The sequence below is a fragment of the Phymastichus coffea genome, unplaced genomic scaffold, assembly GCF_024137745.1.
Source record: "Phymastichus coffea isolate CEN01 unplaced genomic scaffold, Cenicafe_Pcof_1.1 PCOF00002, whole genome shotgun sequence".
NCBI lineage: Eukaryota > Metazoa > Arthropoda > Insecta > Hymenoptera > Eulophidae > Phymastichus > Phymastichus coffea.
The window spans coordinates 4,753,046-4,778,966 of NW_026706813.1; the positions used below are offsets into that span (position 1 = coordinate 4,753,046).

Consider the following 25,921-nt stretch of genomic DNA (forward strand, 5'->3'; position numbering starts at 1 on the left):
AAAGATATTTCCTTCAGCATTCCCCAGCAACACAATATTTTTTTATAAAAGGTGGTTTTCCTGAGAGACAAAACTCAGGGCTATATGCATGCCAAGTTTCGTTTGTCGTGCTCCCTAATAACCACCCCTGCAGCCCTTAGAAATGTCAACTCCCAGCGAATTTCAAAGATATTTCCTTCAGCATTCCCCAGCAAAACAATATTTTTTAATAAAATTCGGTTTTCCTGATAGAGAAAACTCGGAGCTATATGCATGCCAAGTTTCGTTTGTCGCGCTCCCTAATAACCACCCCTGCAGCCCTTAGAAATGTCAACTCCCTGCGAATTTCAAAGATATTTCCTTCAGCATTCCCCAGCAACACAATATTTTTTAATAAAGCACGGTTTTCCTGATGAAGGAAACTCGGAGCAATATGCATGCCAAGTTTCGTTTGTTGCGCTCCCTAATAACCACCCCTGCAGCCCTTAGAAATGTCAACTCCCTGCCAATTTCAAAGGTATTTCCTTCAGCATTCCCCAGCAACACAATATTTTTTAATAAAACTCGGTTTTCCTGATAGAGGAAACTTAGAGCTATATGCATGCCAAGGTTCTTTTTTTCGTGCTCCCTAATAACCACCCCTGCAGCCCTTAGAAATGCCAACTTTCAGCGAATTTCAAAGATATTTCCTTCAGCATTCCCCAGCAACACAATATTTTTTAATAAAACTTGGTTTTCCTGATAGACGAAACTCAGAGCTATATGCATGCCAAGGTTCGTAAGTCGCGCTCCCTAATAACCACCTCTGCAGACCTTAGAAATGTCAACTCCCTGCGAATTTCAAAGATATTTTCTGTAGCATTCCCCAGCAACACAATGTTTTTCCATAAAAGGTTGTTTTCCTGATATACAAAACTCAGGGCAATATGCATGCCAAGTTTCGTTTGTCGCGCTCCCTAATAACCACCCCTGCAGCCCTTAGAAATGTCAGCTCCCTGCGAATTTCAAAGATATTTCCTTCAGCATTCCCCAGCAACACAATATTTATTAATAAAACTCGGTTTTCCTGATAGAGGAAACTTAGAGCTATATGCATGCCAAGGTTCTTTTTTTCGCGCTCCCTAATAACCACCCCTGCAGCCCTTAGAAATGTCAACTCCCTGCGAATTTCAAAGATATTTCCTTCAGCATTCCCCAGCAACAGAGTATTTTTTAATAAAACTCGGTTTTCCTGATAGAGGAAACTCAGAGCTATATGCATGCCAAGGTTCCTTTGTCGCGCTCCCTAATAACCACCCCTGCAGCCCTTAGAAATGCCAACTCCCAGCGTATTTCAAAGATATTTCCTTCAGCATTCCCCAGCAACACAATATTTTTTAATAAAACTAGGTTTTCCTGATAGACGAAACTTAGAGCTATATGCATGCCAAGGTTCGTTTGCCGCGCTCCCTAATAACCACCCCTGCAGCCCTTAGAAATGTCAACTCCCAGCGAATTTCAAAGATATTTCCTTCAGCATTCCCCAGCAACACAATATTTTTAAATAAAACTTGGTTTTCCTGATAAACGAAACTCAGGGCTATATGCATGCCAAGTTTCGTTTGTCGCGCTCCCTAATAACCACCTCTGCAGCCCTTAGAAGTGCCAACTCCCAGCGAATTTCAAAGATATTTCCTTCAGCATTCCCCAGCAAAACAATATTTTTTAAGAAAAGGTTGTTTTCCTGATAGACAAAACTCAGAGCTATAGGCATACCAAGTTTCGTTTGTCGCGCGCCATAATAACCACCCCTGCAGCCCTTAGAAATGTCAACTCCCAGCGAATTTCAAAGATATTGTCAGTAGCATTCCCCAGCAACACAATATTTGTTCATAAAAGGTTGTTTTCGTGATAGACGAAACTCAGAGCTATATGCATGGCAAGTTTCGTTTGTCGCGCGCCCTATTAACCACCCCTGCAGCCCTTCGAAATGTCAACTCCCTGCGAATTTCCAAGATATTTTCTGTAGCATTCCCCAGCAACACAATATTTTTTAATAAAACTCGGTTTTCCTGATAGAGAAAACTCGGAGCTATATGCATGCCAAGTTTCGTTTGTCGCGCTCCCTAATAACCACCCCTGCAGCCCTTAGAAATGTCAACTCCCTGCGAATTTCAAAGATATTTCCTTCAGCATTCCCCAGCAACACAATATTTTTAAATAAAACTTGGTTTTCCTGATAAACGAAACTCAGGGCTATATGCATGCCAAGTTTCGTTTGTCGCGCTCCCTAATAACCACCTCTGCAGCCCTTAGAAGTGCCAACTCCCAGCGAATTTCAAAGATATTTCCTTCAGCATTCCCCAGCAAAACAATATTTTTTAAGAAAAGGTTGTTTTCCTGATATACAAAACTCAGAGCTATAGGCATACCAAGTTTCGTTTGTCGCGCGCCATAATAACCACCCCTGCAGCCCTTAGAAATGTCAACTCCCAGCGAATTTCAAAGATATTGTCAGTAGCATTCCCCAGCAACACAATATTTGTTCATAAAAGGTTGTTTTCGTGATAGACGAAACTCAGAGCTATATGCATGGCAAGTTTCGTTTGTCGCGCGCCCTATTAACCACCCCTGCAGCCCTTCGAAATGTCAACTCCCTGCGAATTTCCAAGATATTTTCTGTAGCATTCCCCAGCAACACAATATTTTTTAATAAAACTCGGTTTTCCTGATAGAGAAAACTCGGAGCTATATGCATGCCAAGTTTCGTTTGTCGCGCTCCCTAATAACCACCCCTGCAGCCCTTAGAAATGTCAACTCCCTGCGAATTTCAAAGATATTTCCTTCAGCATTCCCCAGCAACACAATATTTTTTAATAAAACTCGGTTTTCCTGATAGACGAAACTCAGGGCTATATGCATGGAAAGTTTCGTTTGTCGCGCTCCCTAATAACCACTTCCGCAGCCCTTAGAAATGCCAACTCCCAGCGAATTTCAAAGATATTTCCTTCAGCATTCCCCAGCAAAACAATATTTTTTAATAAAAGGTGGTTTTCCTGATAGAGAAAACTCGGAGCTATATGCATGCCAAGTTTCGTTTGTTGCGCTCCCTAATAACCACCCCTGCAGCCCTTAGAAATGTCAACTCCCTGCGAATTTCAAAGATATTTCCTTCAGCATTCCCCAGCAACACAATATTTTTTTATAAAAGGTGGTTTTCCTGATAGACAAAACTCAGGGCTATATACATGACAAGTTTTGTTTGTCGCGCTCCCTAATAACCACCCCTGTAGCCCTTAGAAATGCCAACTCCCAGCGAATTTCAAAGATATTTGTTGTAGCATTCCCCAGCAACACAATATTTTGTAATAAAACTTGGTTTTCCTGATAAACGAAACTCAGGGCTATATGCATGCCAAGTTTCGTTTGTCGCGCTCCCTAATAACCACCTCTGCAGCCCTTAGAAGTGCCAACTCCCAGCGAATTTCAAAGATATTTCCTTCAGCATTCCCCAGCAAAACAATATTTTTTAAGAAAAGGTTGTTTTCCTGATAGACAAAACTCAGAGCTATAGGCATACCAAGTTTCGTTTGTCGCGCGCCGTAATAACCACCCCTGCAGCCCTTAGAAATGTCAACTCCCAGCGAATTTCAAAGATATTGTCAGTAGCATTCCCCAGCAACACAATATTTGTTCATAAAAGGTTGTTTTCGTGATAGACGAAACTCAGAGCTATATGCATGGCAAGTTTCGTTTGTCGCGCGCCCTATTAACCACCCCTGCAGCCCTTCGAAATGTCAACTCCCTGCGAATTTCCAAGATATTTTCTGTAGCATTCCCCAGCAACACAATATTTTTTAATAAAACTCGGTTTTCCTGATAGAGAAAACTCGGAGCTATATGCATGCCAATTTTCGTTTGTCGCGCTCCCTAATAACCACCCCTGCAGCCCTTAGAAATGTCAACTCCCTGCGAATTTCAAAGATATTTCCTTCAGCATTCCCCAGCAACACAATATTTTTTAATAAAACTCGGTTTTCCTGATAGACGAAACTCAGGGCTATATGCATGGAAAGGTTCGTTTGTCGCGCTCCCTAATAACCACCTCTGCAGCCCTTAGAAATGCCAACTCCCAGCGAATTTCAAAGATATTTCCTTCAGCATTCCCCAGCAAAACAATATTTTTTAATAAAAGGTGGTTTTCCTGATAGAGAAAACTCGGAGCTATATGCATGCCAAGTTTCGTTTGTTGCGCTCCCTAATAACCACCCCTGCAGCCCTTAGAAATGTCAACTCCCTGCGAATTTCAAAGATATTTCCTTCAGCATTCCCCAGCAACACAATATTTTTTTATAAAAGGTGGTTTTCCTGAGAGACAAAACTCAGGGCTATATGCATGCCAAGTTTCGTTTGTCGTGCTCCCTAATAACCACCCCTGCAGCCCTTAGAAATGTCAACTCCCAGCGAATTTCAAAGATATTTCCTTCAGCATTCCCCAGCAAAACAATATTTTTTAATAAAATTCGGTTTTCCTGATAGAGAAAACTCGGAGCTATATGCATGCCAAGTTTCGTTTGTCGCGCTCCCTAATAACCACCCCTGCAGCCCTTAGAAATGTCAACTCCCTGCGAATTTCAAAGATATTTCCTTCAGCATTCCCCAGCAACACAATATTTTTTAATAAAGCACGGTTTTCCTGATGAAGGAAACTCGGAGCAATATGCATGCCAAGTTTCGTTTGTTGCGCTCCCTAATAACCACCCCTGCAGCCCTTAGAAATGTCAACTCGCTGCCAATTTCAAAGGTATTTCCTTCAGCATTCCCCAGCAACACAATATTTTTTAATAAAACTCGGTTTTCCTGATAGAGGAAACTTAGAGCTATATGCATGCCAAGGTTCTTTTTTTCGTGCTCCCTAATAACCACCCCTGCAGCCCTTAGAAATGCCAACTTTCAGCGAATTTCAAAGATATTTCCTTCAGCATTCCCCAGCAACACAATATTTTTTAATAAAACTTGGTTTTCCTGATAGACGAAACTCAGAGCTATATGCATGCCAAGGTTCGTAAGTCGCGCTCCCTAATAACCACCTCTGCAGACCTTAGAAATGTCAACTCCCTGCGAATTTCAAAGATATTTTCTGTAGCATTCCCCAGCAACACAATGTTTTTCCATAAAAGGTTGTTTTCCTGATATACAAAACTCAGGGCAATATGCATGCCAAGTTTCGTTTGTCGCGCTCCCTAATAACCACCCCTGCAGCCCTTAGAAATGTCAGCTCCCTGCGAATTTCAAAGATATTTCCTTCAGCATTCCCCAGCAACACAATATTTATTAATAAAACTCGGTTTTCCTGATAGAGGAAACTTAGAGCTATATGCATGCCAAGGTTCTTTTTTTCGCGCTCCCTAATAACCACCCCTGCAGCCCTTAGAAATGTCAACTCCCTGCGAATTTCAAAGATATTTCCTTCAGCATTCCCCAGCAACAGAGTATTTTTTAATAAAACTCGGTTTTCCTGATAGAGGAAACTCAGAGCTATATGCATGCCAAGGTTCCTTTGTCGCGCTCCCTAATAACCACCCCTGCAGCCCTTAGAAATGCCAACTCCCAGCGTATTTCAAAGATATTTCCTTCAGCATTCCCCAGCAACACAATATTTTTTAATAAAACTAGGTTTTCCTGATAGACGAAACTTAGAGCTATATGCATGCCAAGGTTCGTTTGCCGCGCTCCCTAATAACCACCCCTGCAGCCCTTAGAAATGTCAACTCCCAGCGAATTTCAAAGATATTTCCTTCAGCATTCCCCAGCAACACAATATTTTTAAATAAAACTTGGTTTTCCTGATAAACGAAACTCAGGGCTATATGCATGCCAAGTTTCGTTTGTCGCGCTCCCTAATAACCACCTCTGCAGCCCTTAGAAGTGCCAACTCCCAGCGAATTTCAAAGATATTTCCTTCAGCATTCCCCAGCAAAACAATATTTTTTAAGAAAAGGTTGTTTTCCTGATAGACAAAACTCAGAGCTATAGGCATACCAAGTTTCGTTTGTCGCGCGCCATAATAACCACCCCTGCAGCCCTTAGAAATGTCAACTCCCAGCGAATTTCAAAGATATTGTCAGTAGCATTCCCCAGCAACACAATATTTGTTCATAAAAGGTTGTTTTCGTGATAGACGAAACTCAGAGCTATATGCATGGCAAGTTTCGTTTGTCGCGCGCCCTATTAACCACCCCTGCAGCCCTTCGAAATGTCAACTCCCTGCGAATTTCCAAGATATTTTCTGTAGCATTCCCCAGCAACACAATATTTTTTAATAAAACTCGGTTTTCCTGATAGAGAAAACTCGGAGCTATATGCATGCCAAGTTTCGTTTGTCGCGCTCCCTAATAACCACCCCTGCAGCCCTTAGAAATGTCAACTCCCTGCGAATTTCAAAGATATTTCCTTCAGCATTCCCCAGCAACACAATATTTTTTAATAAAACTCGGTTTTCCTGATAGACGAAACTCAGGGCTATATGCATGGAAAGGTTCGTTTGTCGCGCTCCCTAATAACCACCTCTGCAGCCCTTAGAAATGCCAACTCCCAGCGAATTTCAAAGATATTTCCTTCAGCATTCCCCAGCAAAACAATATTTTTTAATAAAAGGTGGTTTTCCTGATAGAGAAATCTCGGAGCTATATGCATGCCAAGTTTCGTTTGTCGCGCTCCCTAATAACCACTTCCGCAGCCCTTAGAAATGCCAACTCCCAGCGAATTTCAAAGATATTTCCTTCAGCATTCCCCAGCAAAACAATATTTTTTAATAAAAGGTGGTTTTCCTGATAGAGAAAACTCGGAGCTATATGCATGCCAAGTTTCGTTTGTTGCGCTCCCTAATAACCACCCCTGCAGCCCTTAGAAATGTCAACTCCCTGCGAATTTCAAAGATATTTCCTTCAGCATTCCCCAGCAACACAATATTTTTTTATAAAAGGTGGTTTTCCTGATAGACAAAACTCAGGGCTATATACATGACAAGTTTTGTTTGTCGCGCTCCCTAATAACCACCCCTGTAGCCCTTAGAAATGCCAACTCCCAGCGAATTTCAAAGATATTTGTTGTAGCATTCCCCAGCAACACAATATTTTGTAATAAAACTTGGTTTTCCTGATAAACGAAACTCAGGGCTATATGCATGCCAAGTTTCGTTTGTCGCGCTCCCTAATAACCACCTCTGCAGCCCTTAGAAGTGCCAACTCCCAGCGAATTTCAAAGATATTTCCTTCAGCATTCCCCAGCAAAACAATATTTTTTAAGAAAAGGTTGTTTTCCTGATAGACAAAACTCAGAGCTATAGGCATACCAAGTTTCGTTTGTCGCGCGCCGTAATAACCACCCCTGCAGCCCTTAGAAATGTCAACTCCCAGCGAATTTCAAAGATATTGTCAGTAGCATTCCCCAGCAACACAATATTTGTTCATAAAAGGTTGTTTTCGTGATAGACGAAACTCAGAGCTATATGCATGGCAAGTTTCGTTTGTCGCGCGCCCTATTAACCACCCCTGCAGCCCTTCGAAATGTCAACTCCCTGCGAATTTCCAAGATATTTTCTGTAGCATTCCCCAGCAACACAATATTTTTTAATAAAACTCGGTTTTCCTGATAGAGAAAACTCGGAGCTATATGCATGCCAATTTTCGTTTGTCGCGCTCCCTAATAACCACCCCTGCAGCCCTTAGAAATGTCAACTCCCTGCGAATTTCAAAGATATTTCCTTCAGCATTCCCCAGCAACACAATATTTTTTAATAAAACTCGGTTTTCCTGATAGACGAAACTCAGGGCTATATGCATGGAAAGGTTCGTTTGTCGCGCTCCCTAATAACCACCTCTGCAGCCCTTAGAAATGCCAACTCCCAGCGAATTTCAAAGATATTTCCTTCAGCATTCCCCAGCAAAACAATATTTTTTAAGAAAAGGTTGTTTTCCTGATAGACAAAACTCAGAGCTATAGGCATACCAATTTTCGTTTGTCGCGCTCCCTAATAACCACCCCTGCAGCCCTTAGAAATGTCAACTCCCTGCGAATTTCAAAGATATTTCCTTCAGCATTCCCCAGCAACACAATATTTTTTAATAAAACTCGGTTTTCCTGATAGACGAAACTCAGGGCTATATGCATGGAAAGGTTCGTTTGTCGCGCTCCCTAATAACCACCTCTGCAGCCCTTAGAAGTGCCAACTCCCAGCGAATTTCAAAGATATTTCCTTCAGCATTCCCCAGCAAAACAATATTTTTTAAGAAAAGGTTGTTTTCCTGATAGACAAAACTCAGAGCTATAGGCATACCAAGTTTCGTTTGTCGCGCGCCATAATAACCACCCCTGCAGCCCTTAGAAATGTCAACTCCCAGCGAATTTCAAAGATATTGTCAGTAGCATTCCCCAGCAACACAATATTTGTTCATAAAAGGTTGTTTTCGTGATAGACGAAACTCAGAGCTATATGCATGGCAAGTTTCGTTTGTCGCGCGCCCTATTAACCACCCCTGCAGCCCTTCGAAATGTCAACTCCCTGCGAATTTCCAAGATATTTTCTGTAGCATTCCCCAGCAACACAATATTTTTTAATAAAACTCGGTTTTCCTGATAGAGAAAACTCGGAGCTATATGCATGCCAAGTTTCGTTTGTCGCGCTCCCTAATAACCACCCCTGCAGCCCTTAGAAATGTCAACTCCCTGCGAATTTCAAAGATATTTCCTTCAGCATTCCCCAGCAACACAATATTTTTTAATAAAACTCGGTTTTCCTGATAGACGAAACTCAGGGCTATATGCATGGAAAGGTTCGTTTGTCGCGCTCCCTAATAACCACCTCTGCAGCCCTTAGAAATGCCAACTCCCAGCGAATTTCAAAGATATTTGTTGTAGCATTCCCCAGCAACACAATATTTTGTAATAAAACTCGGTTTTCCTGATAAACGAAACTCAGGGCTATATGCATGCCAAGTTTCGTTTGTCGCGCTCCCTAATAACCACCTCTGCAGCCCTTAGAAGTGCCAACTCCCAGCGAATTTCAAAGATATTTCCTTCAGCATTCCCCAGCAAAACAATATTTTTTAAGAAAAGGTTGTTTTCCTGATAGACAAAACTCAGAGCTATAGGCATACCAAGTTTCGTTTGTCGCGCGCCGTAATAACCACCCCTGCAGCCCTTAGAAATGTCAACTCCCAGCGAATTTCAAAGATATTGTCAGTAGCATTCCCCAGCAACACAATATTTGTTCATAAAAGGTTGTTTTCGTGATAGACGAAACTCAGAGCTATATGCATGGCAAGTTTCGTTTGTCGCGCGCCCTATTAACCACCCCTGCAGCCCTTCGAAATGTCAACTCCCTGCGAATTTCCAAGATATTTTCTGTAGCATTCCCCAGCAACACAATATTTTTTAATAAAACTCGGTTTTCCTGATAGAGAAAACTCGGAGCTATATGCATGCCAATTTTCGTTTGTCGCGCTCCCTAATAACCACCCCTGCAGCCCTTAGAAATGTCAACTCCCTGCGAATTTCAAAGATATTTCCTTCAGCATTCCCCAGCAACACAATATTTTTTAATAAAACTCGGTTTTCCTGATAGACGAAACTCAGGGCTATATGCATGGAAAGGTTCGTTTGTCGCGCTCCCTAATAACCACCTCTGCAGCCCTTAGAAATGCCAACTCCCAGCGAATTTCAAAGATATTTCCTTCAGCATTCCCCAGCAAAACAATATTTTTTAATAAAAGGTGGTTTTCCTGATAGAGAAAACTCGGAGCTATATGCATGCCAAGTTTCGTTTGTTGCGCTCCCTAATAACCACCCCTGCAGCCCTTAGAAATGTCAACTCCCTGCGAATTTCAAAGATATTTCCTTCAGCATTCCCCAGCAACACAATATTTTTTTATAAAAGGTGGTTTTCCTGAGAGACAAAACTCAGGGCTATATGCATGCCAAGTTTCGTTTGTCGTGCTCCCTAATAACCACCCCTGCAGCCCTTAGAAATGTCAACTCCCAGCGAATTTCAAAGATATTTCCTTCAGCATTCCCCAGCAAAACAATATTTTTTAATAAAATTCGGTTTTCCTGATAGAGAAAACTCGGAGCTATATGCATGCCAAGTTTCGTTTGTCGCGCTCCCTAATAACCACCCCTGCAGCCCTTAGAAATGTCAACTCCCTGCGAATTTCAAAGATATTTCCTTCAGCATTCCCCAGCAACACAATATTTTTTAATAAAGCACGGTTTTCCTGATGAAGGAAACTCGGAGCAATATGCATGCCAAGTTTCGTTTGTTGCGCTCCCTAATAACCACCCCTGCAGCCCTTAGAAATGTCAACTCCCTGCCAATTTCAAAGGTATTTCCTTCAGCATTCCCCAGCAACACAATATTTTTTAATAAAACTCGGTTTTCCTGATAGAGGAAACTTAGAGCTATATGCATGCCAAGGTTCTTTTTTTCGTGCTCCCTAATAACCACCCCTGCAGCCCTTAGAAATGCCAACTTTCAGCGAATTTCAAAGATATTTCCTTCAGCATTCCCCAGCAACACAATATTTTTTAATAAAACTTGGTTTTCCTGATAGACGAAACTCAGAGCTATATGCATGCCAAGGTTCGTAAGTCGCGCTCCCTAATAACCACCTCTGCAGACCTTAGAAATGTCAACTCCCTGCGAATTTCAAAGATATTTTCTGTAGCATTCCCCAGCAACACAATGTTTTTCCATAAAAGGTTGTTTTCCTGATATACAAAACTCAGGGCAATATGCATGCCAAGTTTCGTTTGTCGCGCTCCCTAATAACCACCCCTGCAGCCCTTAGAAATGTCAGCTCCCTGCGAATTTCAAAGATATTTCCTTCAGCATTCCCCAGCAACACAATATTTATTAATAAAACTCGGTTTTCCTGATAGAGGAAACTTAGAGCTATATGCATGCCAAGGTTCTTTTTTTCGCGCTCCCTAATAACCACCCCTGCAGCCCTTAGAAATGTCAACTCCCTGCGAATTTCAAAGATATTTCCTTCAGCATTCCCCAGCAACAGAGTATTTTTTAATAAAACTCGGTTTTCCTGATAGAGGAAACTCAGAGCTATATGCATGCCAAGGTTCCTTTGTCGCGCTCCCTAATAACCACCCCTGCAGCCCTTAGAAATGCCAACTCCCAGCGTATTTCAAAGATATTTCCTTCAGCATTCCCCAGCAACACAATATTTTTTAATAAAACTAGGTTTTCCTGATAGACGAAACTTAGAGCTATATGCATGCCAAGGTTCGTTTGCCGCGCTCCCTAATAACCACCCCTGCAGCCCTTAGAAATGTCAACTCCCAGCGAATTTCAAAGATATTTCCTTCAGCATTCCCCAGCAACACAATATTTTTAAATAAAACTTGGTTTTCCTGATAAACGAAACTCAGGGCTATATGCATGCCAAGTTTCGTTTGTCGCGCTCCCTAATAACCACCTCTGCAGCCCTTAGAAGTGCCAACTCCCAGCGAATTTCAAAGATATTTCCTTCAGCATTCCCCAGCAAAACAATATTTTTTAAGAAAAGGTTGTTTTCCTGATAGACAAAACTCAGAGCTATAGGCATACCAAGTTTCGTTTGTCGCGCGCCATAATAACCACCCCTGCAGCCCTTAGAAATGTCAACTCCCAGCGAATTTCAAAGATATTGTCAGTAGCATTCCCCAGCAACACAATATTTGTTCATAAAAGGTTGTTTTCGTGATAGACGAAACTCAGAGCTAAATGCATGGCAAGTTTCGTTTGTCGCGCGCCCTATTAACCACCCCTGCAGCCCTTCGAAATGTCAACTCCCTGCGAATTTCCAAGATATTTTCTGTAGCATTCCCCAGCAACACAATATTTTTTAATAAAACTCGGTTTTCCTGATAGAGAAAACTCGGAGCTATATGCATGCCAAGTTTCGTTTGTCGCGCTCCCTAATAACCACCCCTGCAGCCCTTAGAAATGTCAACTCCCTGCGAATTTCAAAGATATTTCCTTCAGCATTCCCCAGCAACACAATATTTTTTAATAAAACTCGGTTTTCCTGATAGACGAAACTCAGGGCTATATGCATGGAAAGGTTCGTTTGTCGCGCTCCCTAATAACCACCTCTGCAGCCCTTAGAAATGCCAACTCCCAGCGAATTTCAAAGATATTTCCTTCAGCATTCCCCAGCAAAACAATATTTTTTAATAAAAGGTGGTTTTCCTGATAGAGAAAACTCGGAGCTATATGCATGCCAAGTTTCGTTTGTTGCGCTCCCTAATAACCACCCCTGCAGCCCTTAGAAATGTCAACTCCCTGCGAATTTCAAAGATATTTCCTTCAGCATTCCCCAGCAACACAATATTTTTTTATAAAAGGTGGTTTTCCTGATAGACAAAACTCAGGGCTATATACATGACAAGTTTTGTTTGTCGCGCTCCCTAATAACCACCCCTGTAGCCCTTAGAAATGCCAACTCCCAGCGAATTTCAAAGATATTTGTTGTAGCATTCCCCAGCAACACAATATTTTGTAATAAAACTTGGTTTTCCTGATAAACGAAACTCAGGGCTATATGCATGCCAAGTTTCGTTTGTCGCGCTCCCTAATAACCACCTCTGCAGCCCTTAGAAGTGCCAACTCCCAGCGAATTTCAAAGATATTTCCTTCAGCATTCCCCAGCAAAACAATATTTTTTAATAAAAGGTGGTTTTCCTGATAGAGAAAACTCGGAGCTATATGCATGCCAAGTTTCGTTTGTTGCGCTCCCTAATAACCACCCCTGCAGCCCTTAGAAATATCAACTCCCTGCGAATTTCAAAGATATTTCCTTCAGCATTCCCCAGCAACACAATATTTTTTTATAAAAGGTGGTTTTCCTGATAGACAAAACTCAGGGCTATATACATGACAAGTTTTGTTTGTCGCGCTCCCTAATAACCACCCCTGTAGCCCTTAGAAATGCCAACTCCCAGCGAATTTCAAAGATATTTGTTGTAGCATTCCCCAGCAACACAATATTTTGTAATAAAACTTGGTTTTCCTGATAAACGAAACTCAGGGCTATATGCATGCCAAGTTTCGTTTGTCGCGCTCCCTAATAACCACCTCTGCAGCCCTTAGAAGTGCCAACTCCCAGCGAATTTCAAAGATATTTCCTTCAGCATTCCCCAGCAAAACAATATTTTTTAAGAAAAGGTTGTTTTCCTGATAGACAAAACTCAGAGCTATATGCATGGCAAGTTTCGTTTGTCGCGCGCCCTATTAACCACCCCTGCAGCCCTTCGAAATGTCAACTCCCTGCGAATTTCCAAGATATTTTCTGTAGCATTCCCCAGCAACACAATATTTTTTAATAAAACTCGGTTTTCCTGATAGAGAAAACTCGGAGCTATATGCATGCCAATTTTCGTTTGTCGCGCTCCCTAATAACCACCCCTGCAGCCCTTAGAAATGTCAACTCCCTGCGAATTTCAAAGATATTTCCTTCAGCATTCCCCAGCAACACAATATTTTTTAATAAAACTCGGATTTCCTGATAGACGAAACTCAGGGCTATATGCATGGAAAGGTTCGTTTGTCGCGCTCCCTAATAACCACCTCTGCAGCCCTTAGAAATGCCAACTCCCAGCGAATTTCAAAGATATTTCCTTCAGCATTCCCCAGCAAAACAATATTTTTTAATAAAAGGTGGTTTTCCTGATAGAGAAAACTCGGAGCTATATGCATGCCAAGTTTCGTTTGTTGCGCTCCCTAATAACCACCCCTGCAGCCCTTAGAAATGTCAACTCCCTGCGAATTTCAAAGATATTTCCTTCAGCATTCCCCAGCAACACAATATTTTTTTATAAAAGGTGGTTTTCCTGATAGAGAAAACTCGGAGCTATATGCATGCCAAGTTTCGTTTGTTGCGCTCCCTAATAACCACCCCTGCAGCCCTTAGAAATGTCAACTCCCTGCGAATTTCAAAGATATTTCCTTCAGCATTCCCCAGCAACACAATATTTTTTTATAAAAGGTGGTTTTCCTGAGAGACAAAACTCAGGGCTATATGCATGCCAAGTTTCGTTTGTCGTGCTCCCTAATATCCACCCCTGCAGCCCTTAGAAATGTCAACTCCCAGCGAATTTCAAAGATATTTCCTTCAGCATTCCCCAGCAAAACAATATTTTTTAATAAAATTCGGTTTTCCTGATAGAGAAAACTCGGAGCTATATGCATGCCAAGTTTCGTTTGTCGCGCTCCCTAATAACCACCCCTGCAGCCCTTAGAAATGTCAACTCCCTGCGAATTTCAAAGATATTTCCTTCAGCATTCCCCAGCAACACAATATTTTTTAATAAAGCACGGTTTTCCTGATGAAGGAAACTCGGAGCAATATGCATGCCAAGTTTCGTTTGTTGCGCTCCCTAATAACCACCCCTGCAGCCCTTAGAAATGTCAACTCTCTGCCAATTTCAAAGGTATTTCCTTCAGCATTCCCCAGCAACACAATATTTTTTAATAAAACTCGGTTTTCCTGATAGAGGAAACTTAGAGCTATATGCATGCCAAGGTTCTTTTTTTCGTGCTCCCTAATAACCACCCCTGCAGCCCTTAGAAATGCCAACTTTCAGCGAATTTCAAAGATATTTCCTTCAGCATTCCCCAGCAACACAATATTTTTTAATAAAACTTGGTTTTCCTGATAGACGAAACTCAGAGCTATATGCATGCCAATTTTCGTTTGTCACGCGCACTAATAACCACCCCTGCAGCCCTTAGAAATGTCAACTCCCTGCGAATTTCAAAGATATTTTCTGTAGCATTCCCCAGCAACACAATATTTGTTCATAAAAGGTTATTTTCCTGATAGACAAAACTCAGAGCTATATGCATGGCAAGTTTCGTTTGTCGCGCGCCCTAATAACCACCCCTGCAGCCCTTACAAATGTCAACTCCCTGCGAATTTCAAAGATATTTCCTTCAGCATTCCCCAGCAACACAATATTTGTTCATAAAAGGTTATTTTCCTGATAGACAAAACTCAGAGCTATATGCATGGCAAGTTTCGTTTGTCGCGCGCCCTAATAACCACCCCTGCAGCCCTTAGAAATGCCAACTCCCAGCGAATTTCAAAGATATTTCCTTCAGCATTCCCCAGCAACACAATATTTTTTAATAAAACTAGGTTTTCCTGATAGACGAACCTTAGAGCTATATGCATGCCAATTTTCGTTTGTCACGCGCACTAATAACCACCCCTGCAGCCCTTAGAAATGTCAACTCCCTGCGAATTTCAAAGATATTTTCTGTAGCATTCCCCAGCAACACAATATTTGTTCATAAAAGGTTATTTTCCTGATAGACAAAACTCAGAGCTATATGCATGCCAAGGTTCGTTTGTCGCGCTCCCTAATAACCACCCCTGCAGCCCTTAGAAATGCCAACTCCCAGCGAATTTCAAAGATATTTCCTTCAGCATTCCCCAGCAACACAATATTTTTTAATAAAACTTGGTTTTCCTGATAGACGAACCTTAGAGCTATATGCATGCCAAGGTTCGTTTGTCGCGCTCCCTAATAACCACCCCTGCAGCCCTTAGAAATGCCAACTCCCAGCGAATTTCAAAGATATTTCCTTCAGCATTCCCCAGCAACACAATATTTTTTAATAAAACTTGGTTTACCTGATAGACAAAACTCACAGCTATATGCATGCCAAGTTTCGTTTGTCGCGCGCCGTAATAACCACCCCTGCAGCCCTTAGAAATGTCAACTCCCAGCGAATTTCAAAGATATTTCCTTCAGCATTCCCCAGCAACACAATATTTTTTAATAAAACTTGGTTTACCTGATAGACAAAACTCACAGCTATATGCATGCCAAGTTTCGTTTGTCGCGCGCCGTAATAACCACCCCTGCAGCCCTTAGAAATGTCAACTCCCAGCGAATTTCAAAGATATTTCCTTCAGCATTCCCCAGCAACACAATATTTTTTAATAAAACTCGGTTTTCCTGATAGACGAAACTCAGGGCTATATGCATGGAAAGGTTCGTTTGTCGCGCTCCCTAATAACCACCTCTGCAGCCCTTAGAAATGCCAACTCCCAGCGAATTTCAAAGATATTTCCTTCAGCATTCCCCAGCAAAACAATATTTTTTAATAAAAGGTGGTTTTCTTGATAGAGAAAACTCGGAGCTATATGCATGCCAAGTTTCGTTTGTTGCGCTCCCTAATAACCACCCCTGCAGCCCTTAGAAATGTCAACTCCCTGCGAATTTCAAAGATATTTCCTTCAGCATTCCCCAGCAACACAATATTTTTTTATAAAAGGTGGTTTTCCTGATAGACAAAACTCAGGGCTATATACATGACAAGTTTTGTTTGTCGCGCTCCCTAATAACCACCCCTGTAGCCCTTAGAAATGCCAACTCCCAGCGAATTTCAAAGATATTTCCTTCAGCATTCCCCAGCAACACAATATTTTTTTATAAAAGGTGGTTTTCCTGATAGACAAAACTCAGGGCTATATACATGACAAGTTTTGTTTGTCGCGCTCCCTAATAACCACCCCTGCAGCCCTTAGAAATGTCAACTCCCTGCGAATTTCAAAGATATTTCCTTCAGCATTCCCCAGCAACACAATATTTTTTTATAAAAGGTGGTTTTCCTGATAGAGAAAACTCGGAGCTATATGCATGCCAAGTTTCGTTTGTTGCGCTCCCTAATAACCACCCCTGCAGCCCTTAGAAATGTCAACTCCCTGCGAATTTCAAAGATATTTCCTTCAGCATTCCCCAGCAACACAATATTTTTTTATAAAAGGTGGTTTTCCTGAGAGACAAAACTCAGGGCTATATGCATGCCAAGTTTCGTTTGTCGTGCTCCCTAATAACCACCCCTGCAGCCCTTAGAAATGTCAACTCCCAGCGAATTTCAAAGATATTTCCTTCAGCATTCCCCAGCAAAACAATATTTTTTAATAAAATTCGGTTTTCCTGATAGAGAAAACTCGGAGCTATATGCATGCCAAGTTTCGTTTGTCGCGCTCCCTAATAACCACCCCTGCAGCCCTTAGAAATGTCAACTCCCTGCGAATTTCAAAGATATTTCCTTCAGCATTCCCCAGCAACACAATATTTTTTAATAAAGCACGGTTTTCCTGATGAAGGAAACTCGGAGCAATATGCATGCCAAGTTTCGTTTGTTGCGCTCCCTAATAACCACCCCTGCAGCCCTTAGAAATGTCAACTCCCTGCCAATTTCAAAGGTATTTCCTTCAGCATTCCCCAGCAACACAATATTTTTTAATAAAACTCGGTTTTCCTGATAGAGGAAACTTAGAGCTATATGCATGCCAAGGTTCTTTTTTTCGTGCTCCCTAATAACCACCCCTGCAGCCCTTAGAAATGCCAACTTTCAGCGAATTTCAAAGATATTTCCTTCAGCATTCCCCAGCAACACAATATTTTTTAATAAAACTTGGTTTTCCTGATAGACGAAACTCAGAGCTATATGCATGCCAATTTTCGTTTGTCACGCGCACTAATAACCACCCCTGCAGCCCTTAGAAATGTCAACTCCCTGCGAATTTCAAAGATATTTTCTGTAGCATTCCCCAGCAACACAATATTTGTTCATAAAAGGTTATTTTCCTGATAGACAAAACTCAGAGCTATATGCATGGCAAGTTTCGTTTGTCGCGCGCCCTAATAACCACCCCTGCAGCCCTTAGAAATGCCAACTCCCAGCGAATTTCAAAGATATTTCCTTCAGCATTCCCCAGCAACACAATATTTTTTAATAAAACTAGGTTTTCCTGATAGACGAACCTTAGAGCTATATGCATGCCAAGGTTCGTTTGTCGCGCTCCCTAATAACCACCCCTGCAGCCCTTAGAAATGCCAACTCCCAGCGAATTTCAAAGATATTTCCTTCAGCATTCCCCAGCAACACAATATTTTTTAATAAAACTTGGTTTTCCTGATAGACGAACCTTAGAGCTATATGCATGCCAAGGTTCGTTTGTCGCGCTCCCTAATAACCACCCCTGCAGCCCTTAGAAATGCCAACTCCCAGCGAATTTCAAAGATATTTCCTTCAGCATTCCCCAGCAACACAATATTTTTTAATAAAACTTGGTTTACCTGATAGACAAAACTCACAGCTATATGCATGCCAAGTTTCGTTTGTCGCGCGCCGTAATAACCACCCCTGCAGCCCTTAGAAATGTCAACTCCCAGCGAATTTCAAAGATATTTCCTTCAGCATTCCCCAGCAACACAATATTTTTTAATAAAACTCGGTTTTCCTGATAGACGAAACTCAGGGCTATATGCATGGAAAGGTTCGTTTGTCGCGCTCCCTAATAACCACCTCTGCAGCCCTTAGAAATGCCAACTCCCAGCGAATTTCAAAGATATTTCCTTCAGCATTCCCCAGCAAAACAATATTTTTTAATAAAAGGTGGTTTTCTTGATAGAGAAAACTCGGAGCTATATGCATGCCAAGTTTCGTTTGTTGCGCTCCCTAATAACCACCCCTGCAGCCCTTAGAAATGTCAACTCCCTGCGAATTTCAAAGATATTTCCTTCAGCATTCCCCAGCAACACAATATTTTTTTATAAAAGGTGGTTTTCCTGATAGACAAAACTCAGGGCTATATACATGACAAGTTTTGTTTGTCGCGCTCCCTAATAACCACCCCTGTAGCCCTTAGAAATGCCAACTCCCAGCGAATTTCAAAGATATTTCCTTCAGCATTCCCCAGCAACACAATATTTTTTTATAAAAGGTGGTTTTCCTGATAGACAAAACTCAGGGCTATATACATGACAAGTTTTGTTTGTCGCGCTCCCTAATAACCACCCCTGCAGCCCTTAGAAATGTCAACTCCCTGCGAATTTCAAAGATATTTCCTTCAGCATTCCCCAGCAACACAATATTTTTTTATAAAAGGTGGTTTTCCTGATAGAGAAAACTCGGAGCTATATGCATGCCAAGTTTCGTTTGTTGCGCTCCCTAATAACCACCCCTGCAGCCCTTAGAAATGTCAACTCCCTGCGAATTTCAAAGATATTTCCTTCAGCATTCCCCAGCAACACAATATTTTTTTATAAAAGGTGGTTTTCCTGAGAGACAAAACTCAGGGCTATATGGATGCCAAGTTTCGTTTGTCGTGCTCCCTAATAACCACCCCTGCAGCCCTTAGAAATGTCAACTCCCAGCGAATTTCAAAGATATTTCCTTCAGCATTCCCCAGCAAAACAATATTTTTTAATAAAATTCGGTTTTCCTGATAGAGAAAACTCGGAGCTATATGCATGCCAAGTTTCGTTTGTCGCGCTCCCTAATAACCACCCCTGCAGCCCTTAGAAATGTCAACTCCCTGCGAATTTCAAAGATATTTCCTTCAGCATTCCCCAGCAACACAATATTTTTTAATAAAGCACGGTTTTCCTGATGAAGGAAACTCGGAGCAATATGCATGCCAAGTTTCGTTTGTTGCGCTCCCTAATAACCACCCCTGCAGCCCTTAGAAATGTCAACTCCCTGCCAATTTCAAAGGTATTTCCTTCAGCATTCCCCAGCAACACAATATTTTTTAATAAAACTCGGTTTTCCTGATAGAGGAAACTTAGAGCTATATGCATGCCAAGGTTCTTTTTTTCGTGCTCCCTAATAACCACCCCTGCAGCCCTTAGAAATGCCAACTTTCAGCGAATTTCAAAGATATTTCCTTCAGCATTCCCCAGCAACACAATATTTTTTAATAAAACTTGGTTTTCCTGATAGACGAAACTCAGAGCTATATGCATGCCAATTTTCGTTTGTCACGCGCACTAATAACCACCCCTGCAGCCCTTAGAAATGTCAACTCCCTGCGAATTTCAAAGATATTTTCTGTAGCATTCCCCAGCAACACAATATTTGTTCATAAAAGGTTATTTTCCTGATAGACAAAACTCAGAGCTATATGCATGGCAAGTTTCGTTTGTCGCGCGCCCTAATAACCACCCCTGCAGCCCTTACAAATGTCAACTCCCTGCGAATTTCAAAGATATTTCCTTCAGCATTCCCCAGCAACACAATATTTGTTCATAAAAGGTTATTTTCCTGATAGACAAAACTCAGAGCTATATGCATGGCAAGTTTCGTTTGTCGCGCGCCCTAATAACCACCCCTGCAGCCCTTAGAAATGCCAACTCCCAGCGAATTTCAAAGATATTTCCTTCAGCATTCCCCAGCAACACAATATTTTTTAATAAAACTAGGTTTTCCTGATAGACGAACCTTAGAGCTATATGCATGCCAAGGTTCATTTGTCGCGCTCCCTAATAACCACCCCTGCAGCCCTTAGAAATGCCAACTCCCAGCGAATTTCAAAGATATTTCCTTCAGCATTCCCCAGCAACACAATATTTTTTAATAAAACTTGGTTTTCCTGATAGACGAACCTTAGAGCTATATGCATGCCAAGGTTCGTTTGTCGCGCTCCCTAATAACCACCCCTGCAGCCCTTAGAAATGCCAACTCCCAGCGAATTTCAAAGATATTTCCTTCAGCATTCCCCAGCAACACAATATTTTTTAATAAAACTTGGTTTACCTGATAGACAAAACTCACAGCTATATGCATGCCAAGTTTCGTTTGTCGCGCGCCGTAATAACCACCCCTGCAGCCCTTAGAAATGTCAACTCCCAGCGAATTTCAAAGATATTTCCTTCAGCATTCCCCAGCAACACAATATTTTTTAATAAAACTTGGTTTACCTGATAGACAAAACTCACAGCTATATGCATGCCAAGTTTCGTTTGTCGCGCGCCGTAATAACCACCCCTGCAGCCCTTAGAAATGTCAACTCCCAGCGAATTTCAAAGATATTTCCTTCAGCATTCCCCAGCAACACAATATTTTTTAATAAAACTCGGTTTTCCTGATAGACGAAACTGAGGGCTATATGCATGGAAAGGTTCGTTTGTCGCGCTCCCTAATAACCACCTCTGCAGCCCTTAGAAATGCCAACTCCCAGCGAATTTCAAAGATATTTCCTTCAGCATTCCCCAGCAAAACAATATTTTTTAATAAAAGGTGGTTTTCCTGATAGAGAAAACTCGGAGCTATATGCATGCCAAGTTTCGTTTGTTGCGCTCCCTAATAACCACCCCTGCAGCCCTTAGAAATGTCAACTCCCTGCGAATTTCAAAGATATTTCCTTCAGCATTCCCCAGCAACACAATATTTTTTTATAAAAGGTGGTTTTCCTGATAGACAAAACTCAGGGCTATATACATGACAAGTTTTGTTTGTCGCGCTCCCTAATAACCACCCCTGTAGCCCTTAGAAATGCCAACTCCCAGCGAATTTCAAAGATATTTCCTTCAGCATTCCCCAGCAACACAATATTTTTTTATAAAAGGTGGTTTTCCTGATAGACAAAACTCAGGGCTATATACATGACAAGTTTTGTTTGTCGCGCTCCCTAATAACCACCCCTGTAGCCCTTAGAAATGCCAACTCCCAGCGAATTTCAAAGATATTTGTTGTAGCATTCCCCAGCAACACAATATTTTGTAATAAAACTTGGTTTTCCTGATAGACGAAACTAAGAGCTATATGCATGCCAAGGTTCGTTTGTCGCGCTCCCTAATAACCACCCCTGCAGCCCTTAGAAATGTCAACTCCCTGCGAATTTCAAAGATATTTTCTGTAGCATTCCCCAGCAACACAATATTTTTTCATAAAAGGTGGTTTTCCTGAGAGACAAAACTCAGGGCTATATGCATGCCAAGTTTCGTTTGTCGTGCTCCCTAATAACCACCCCTGCAGCCCTTAGAAATGTCAACTCCCAGCGAATTTCAAACATATTTCCTTCAGCATTCCCCAGCAAAACAATATTTTTTAATAAAATTCGGTTTTCCTGATAGAGAAAACTCGGAGCTATATGCATGCCAAGTTTCGTTTGTCGCGCTCCCTAATAACCACCCCTGTAGCCCTTAGAAATGCCAACTCCCAGCGAATTTCAAAGATATTTCCTTCAGCATTCCCCAGCAACACAATATTTTTTTATAAAAGGTGGTTTTCCTGATAGACAAAACTCAGGGCTATATACATGACAAGTTTTGTTTGTCGCGCTCCCTAATAACCACCCCTGTAGCCCTTAGAAATGCCAACTCCCAGCGAATTTCAAAGACATTTGTTGTAGCATTCCCCAGCAACACAATATTTTGTAATAAAACTTGGTTTTCCTGATAGACGAAACTAAGAGCTATATGCATGCCAAGGTTCGTTTGTCGCGCTCCCTAATAACCACCCCTGCAGCCCTTAGAAATGTCAACTCCCTGCGAATTTCAAAGATATTTTCTGTAGCATTCCCCAGCAACACAATATTTTTTCATAAAAGGTGGTTTTCCTGAGAGACAAAACTCAGGGCTATATGCATGCCAAGTTTCGTTTGTCGTGCTCCCTAATAACCACCCCTGCAGCCCTTAGAAATGCCAACTCCCAGCGAATTTCAAAGATATTTCCTTCAGCATTCCCCAGCAAAACAATATTTTTTAATAATTTCGGTTTTCCTGATAGAGAAAACTCGGAGCTATATGCATGCCAAGTTTCGTTTGTCGCGCTCCCTAATAACCACCCCTGCAGCCCTTAGAAATGTCAACTCCCTGCGAATTTCAAAGATATTTCCTTCAGCATTCCCCAGCAACACAATATTTTTTAATAAAGCACGGTTTTCCTGATGAAGGAAACTCGGAGCAATATGCATGCCAAGTTTCGTTTGTTGCGCTCCCTAATAACCACCCCTGCAGCCCTTAGAAATGTCAACTCCCTGCCAATTTCAAAGATATTTCCTTCAGCATTCCCCAGCAACACAATATTTTTTAATAAAACTCGGTTTTCCTGATAGAGGAAACTTAGAGCTATATGCATGCCAAGGTTCTTTTTTTCGTGCTCCCTAATAACCACCCCTGCAGCCCTTAGAAATGCCAACTTTCAGCGAATTTCAAAGATATTTCCTTCAGCATTCCCCAGCAACACAATATTTTTTAATAAAACTTGGTTTTCCTGATAGACGAAACTCAGAGCTATATGCATGCCAATTTTCGTTTGTCACGCGCCCTAATAACCACCCCTGCAGCCCTTAGAAATGTCAACTCCCTGCGAATTTCAAAGATATTTTCTGTAGCATTCCCCAGCAACACAATATTTGTTCATAAAAGGTTATTTTCCTGATAGACAAAACTCAGAGCTATATGCATGGCAAGTTTCGTTTGTCGCGCGCCCTAATAACCACCCCTGCAGCCCTTACAAATGTCAACTCCCTGCGAATTTCAAAGATATTTCCTTCAGCATTCCCCAGCAACACAATATTTGTTCATAAAAGGTTATTTTCCTGATAGACAAAACTCAGAGCTATATGCATGGCAAGTTTCGTTTGTCGCGCGCCCTAATAACCACCCCTGCAGCCCTTAGAAATGCCAACTCCCAGCGAATTTCAAAGATATTTCCTTCAGCATTCCCCAGCAACACAATATTTTTTAATAAAACTAGGTTTTCCTGATAGACGAACCTTAGAGCTATATGCATGCCAAGGTTCGTTTGTCGCGCGCCGTAATAACCACCCCTGCAGCCCTTAGAAATGTCAACTCCCAGCGAATTTCAAAGATATTTCCTTCAGCATTCCCCAGCAACACAATATTTTTTAATAAAACTAGGTTTTCCTGATAGAGGAAACTTAGAGCTATATGCATGCCAAGGTTCTTTTTTTCGTGCTCCCTAATAACCACCCCTGCAGCCCTTAGAAATGCCAACTTTCAGCGAATTTCAAAGATATTTCCTTCAGCATTCCCCAGCAACACAATATTTTTTAATAAAACTTGGTTTTCCTGATAGACGAAACTCAGAGCTATATGCATGCCAATTTTCGTTTGTCACGCGCCCTAATAACCACCCCTGCAGCCCTTAGAAATGTCAACTCCCTGCGAATTTCAAAGATATTTTCTGTAGCATTCCCCAGCAACACAATATTTGTTCATAAAAGGTTATTTTCCTGATAGACAAAACTCAGAGCTATATGCATGGCAAGTTTCGTTTGTCGCGCGCCCTAATAACCACCCCTGCAGCCCTTACAAATGTCAACTCCCTGCGAATTTCAAAGATATTTCCTCCAGCATTCCCCAGCAACACAATATTTTATCATAAAAGGTTGTTTTCCTGATAGACAAAACTCAGGGCTATATGCATGAAAAGGTTCGTTTCTCGCGCGCCGTAATAACCACCCCTGCAGCCCTTAGAAATGTCAACTCCCTGCGAATTTCAAAGATATTTCCTTCAGCATTCCCCAGCATCACAATATTTTTTAATAAAACTCGGTTTTCCTGATAGAGGAAACTCAGAGCTATATGCATGCCAAGGTTCGTTTGTCGCGCTCCCTAATAACCAACCCTGCAGCCCTCAGAAATGCCAACTCCCAGCAAATTTCAAAGATATTTCCTTCAGCATTCCCCAGCAACACAATATTTTTCAATAAAATTTGGTTTTCCTGATAGACGAAACTCAGAGCTATATGCATGCCAAGGTTCGTTTGTCGCGCTCCCTAATAACCACCCCTGCAGCCCTTAGAAATGCCAACTTTCAGCGAATTTCAAAGATATTTCCTTCAGCATTCCCCAGCAACACAATATTTTTTAATAAAACTTGGTTTTCCTGATAGACGAAACTCAGAGCTATATGCATGCCAAGTTTCGTTTGTCACGCGGCGTAATAACCACCCCTGCAGCCCTTAGAAATGTCAACTCCCTGCGAATTTCAAAGATATTTTCTGTAGCATTCCCCAGCAACACAATATTTGTTCATAAAAGGTTGTTTTCCTGATAGACAAAACTCAGAGCTATATGCATGGCAAGTTTCGTTTGTCGCGCGCCCTAATAACCACCCCTGCAGCCCTTATAAATGTCAACTCCCTGCGAATTTCAAAGATATTTCCTTCAGCATTCCCCAGTAACACAATATTTTTTCATAAAAGGTTGTTTTCCTGATAGACGAAACTTAGAGCTATATGCATGCCAAGGTTCGTTTGTCGCGCTCCCTAATAACCACCCCTGCAGCCCTTAGAAATGCCAACTTTCAGCGAATTTCAAAGATATTTCCTTCAGCATTCCCCAGCAACACAATATTTTTTAATAAAACTTGGTTTTCCTGATAGACGAAACTCAGAGCTATATGCATGCCAAGTTTCGTTTGTCACGCGCCGTAATAACCACCCCTGCAGCCCTTAGAAATGTCAACTCCCTGCGAATTTCAAAGATATTTTCTGTAGCATTCCCCAGCAACACAATATTTGTTCATAAAAGGTTGTTTTCCTGATAGACAAAACTCACAGCTATATGCATGCCAAGTTTCGTTTGTCGCGCGCCGTAATAACCACCCCTGCAGCCCTTAGAAATGTCAACTCCCAGCGAATTTCAAAGATATTTCCTTCAGCATTCCCCAGCAACACAATATTTTTTAATAAAACTTGGTTTACCTGATAGACAAAACTCACAGCTATATGCATGCCAAGTTTCGTTTGTCGCGCGCCGTAATAACCACCCCTGCAGCCCTTAGAAATGTCAACTCCCAGCGAATTTCAAAGATATTTCCTTCAGCATTCCCCAGCAACACAATATTTTTTAATAAAACTCGGTTTTCCTGATAGACGAAACTCAGGGCTATATGCATGGAAAGGTTCGTTTGTCGCGCTCCCTAATAACCACCTCTGCAGCCCTTAGAAATGCCAACTCCCAGCGAATTTCAAAGATATTTCCTTCAGCATTCCCCAGCAAAACAATATTTTTTAATAAAAGGTGGTTTTCCTGATAGAGAAAACTCGGAGCTATATGCATGCCAAGTTTCGTTTGTTGCGCTCCCTAATAACCACCCCTGCAGCCCTTAGAAATGTCAACTCCCTGCGAATTT

General features: G+C 41.7%; 1 protein-coding gene across 5 annotated transcripts in view; it reads right to left on the minus strand.

Moving 5' to 3' along the window:
• LOC131663161 (apoptosis-linked gene 2-interacting protein X 1) overlaps window positions 1–25,921 on the minus strand; it is a 1,103,979-nt gene that overhangs the window by 615,683 nt on the left and 462,375 nt on the right. The gene's annotated exons all lie outside the window — the stretch shown is intronic.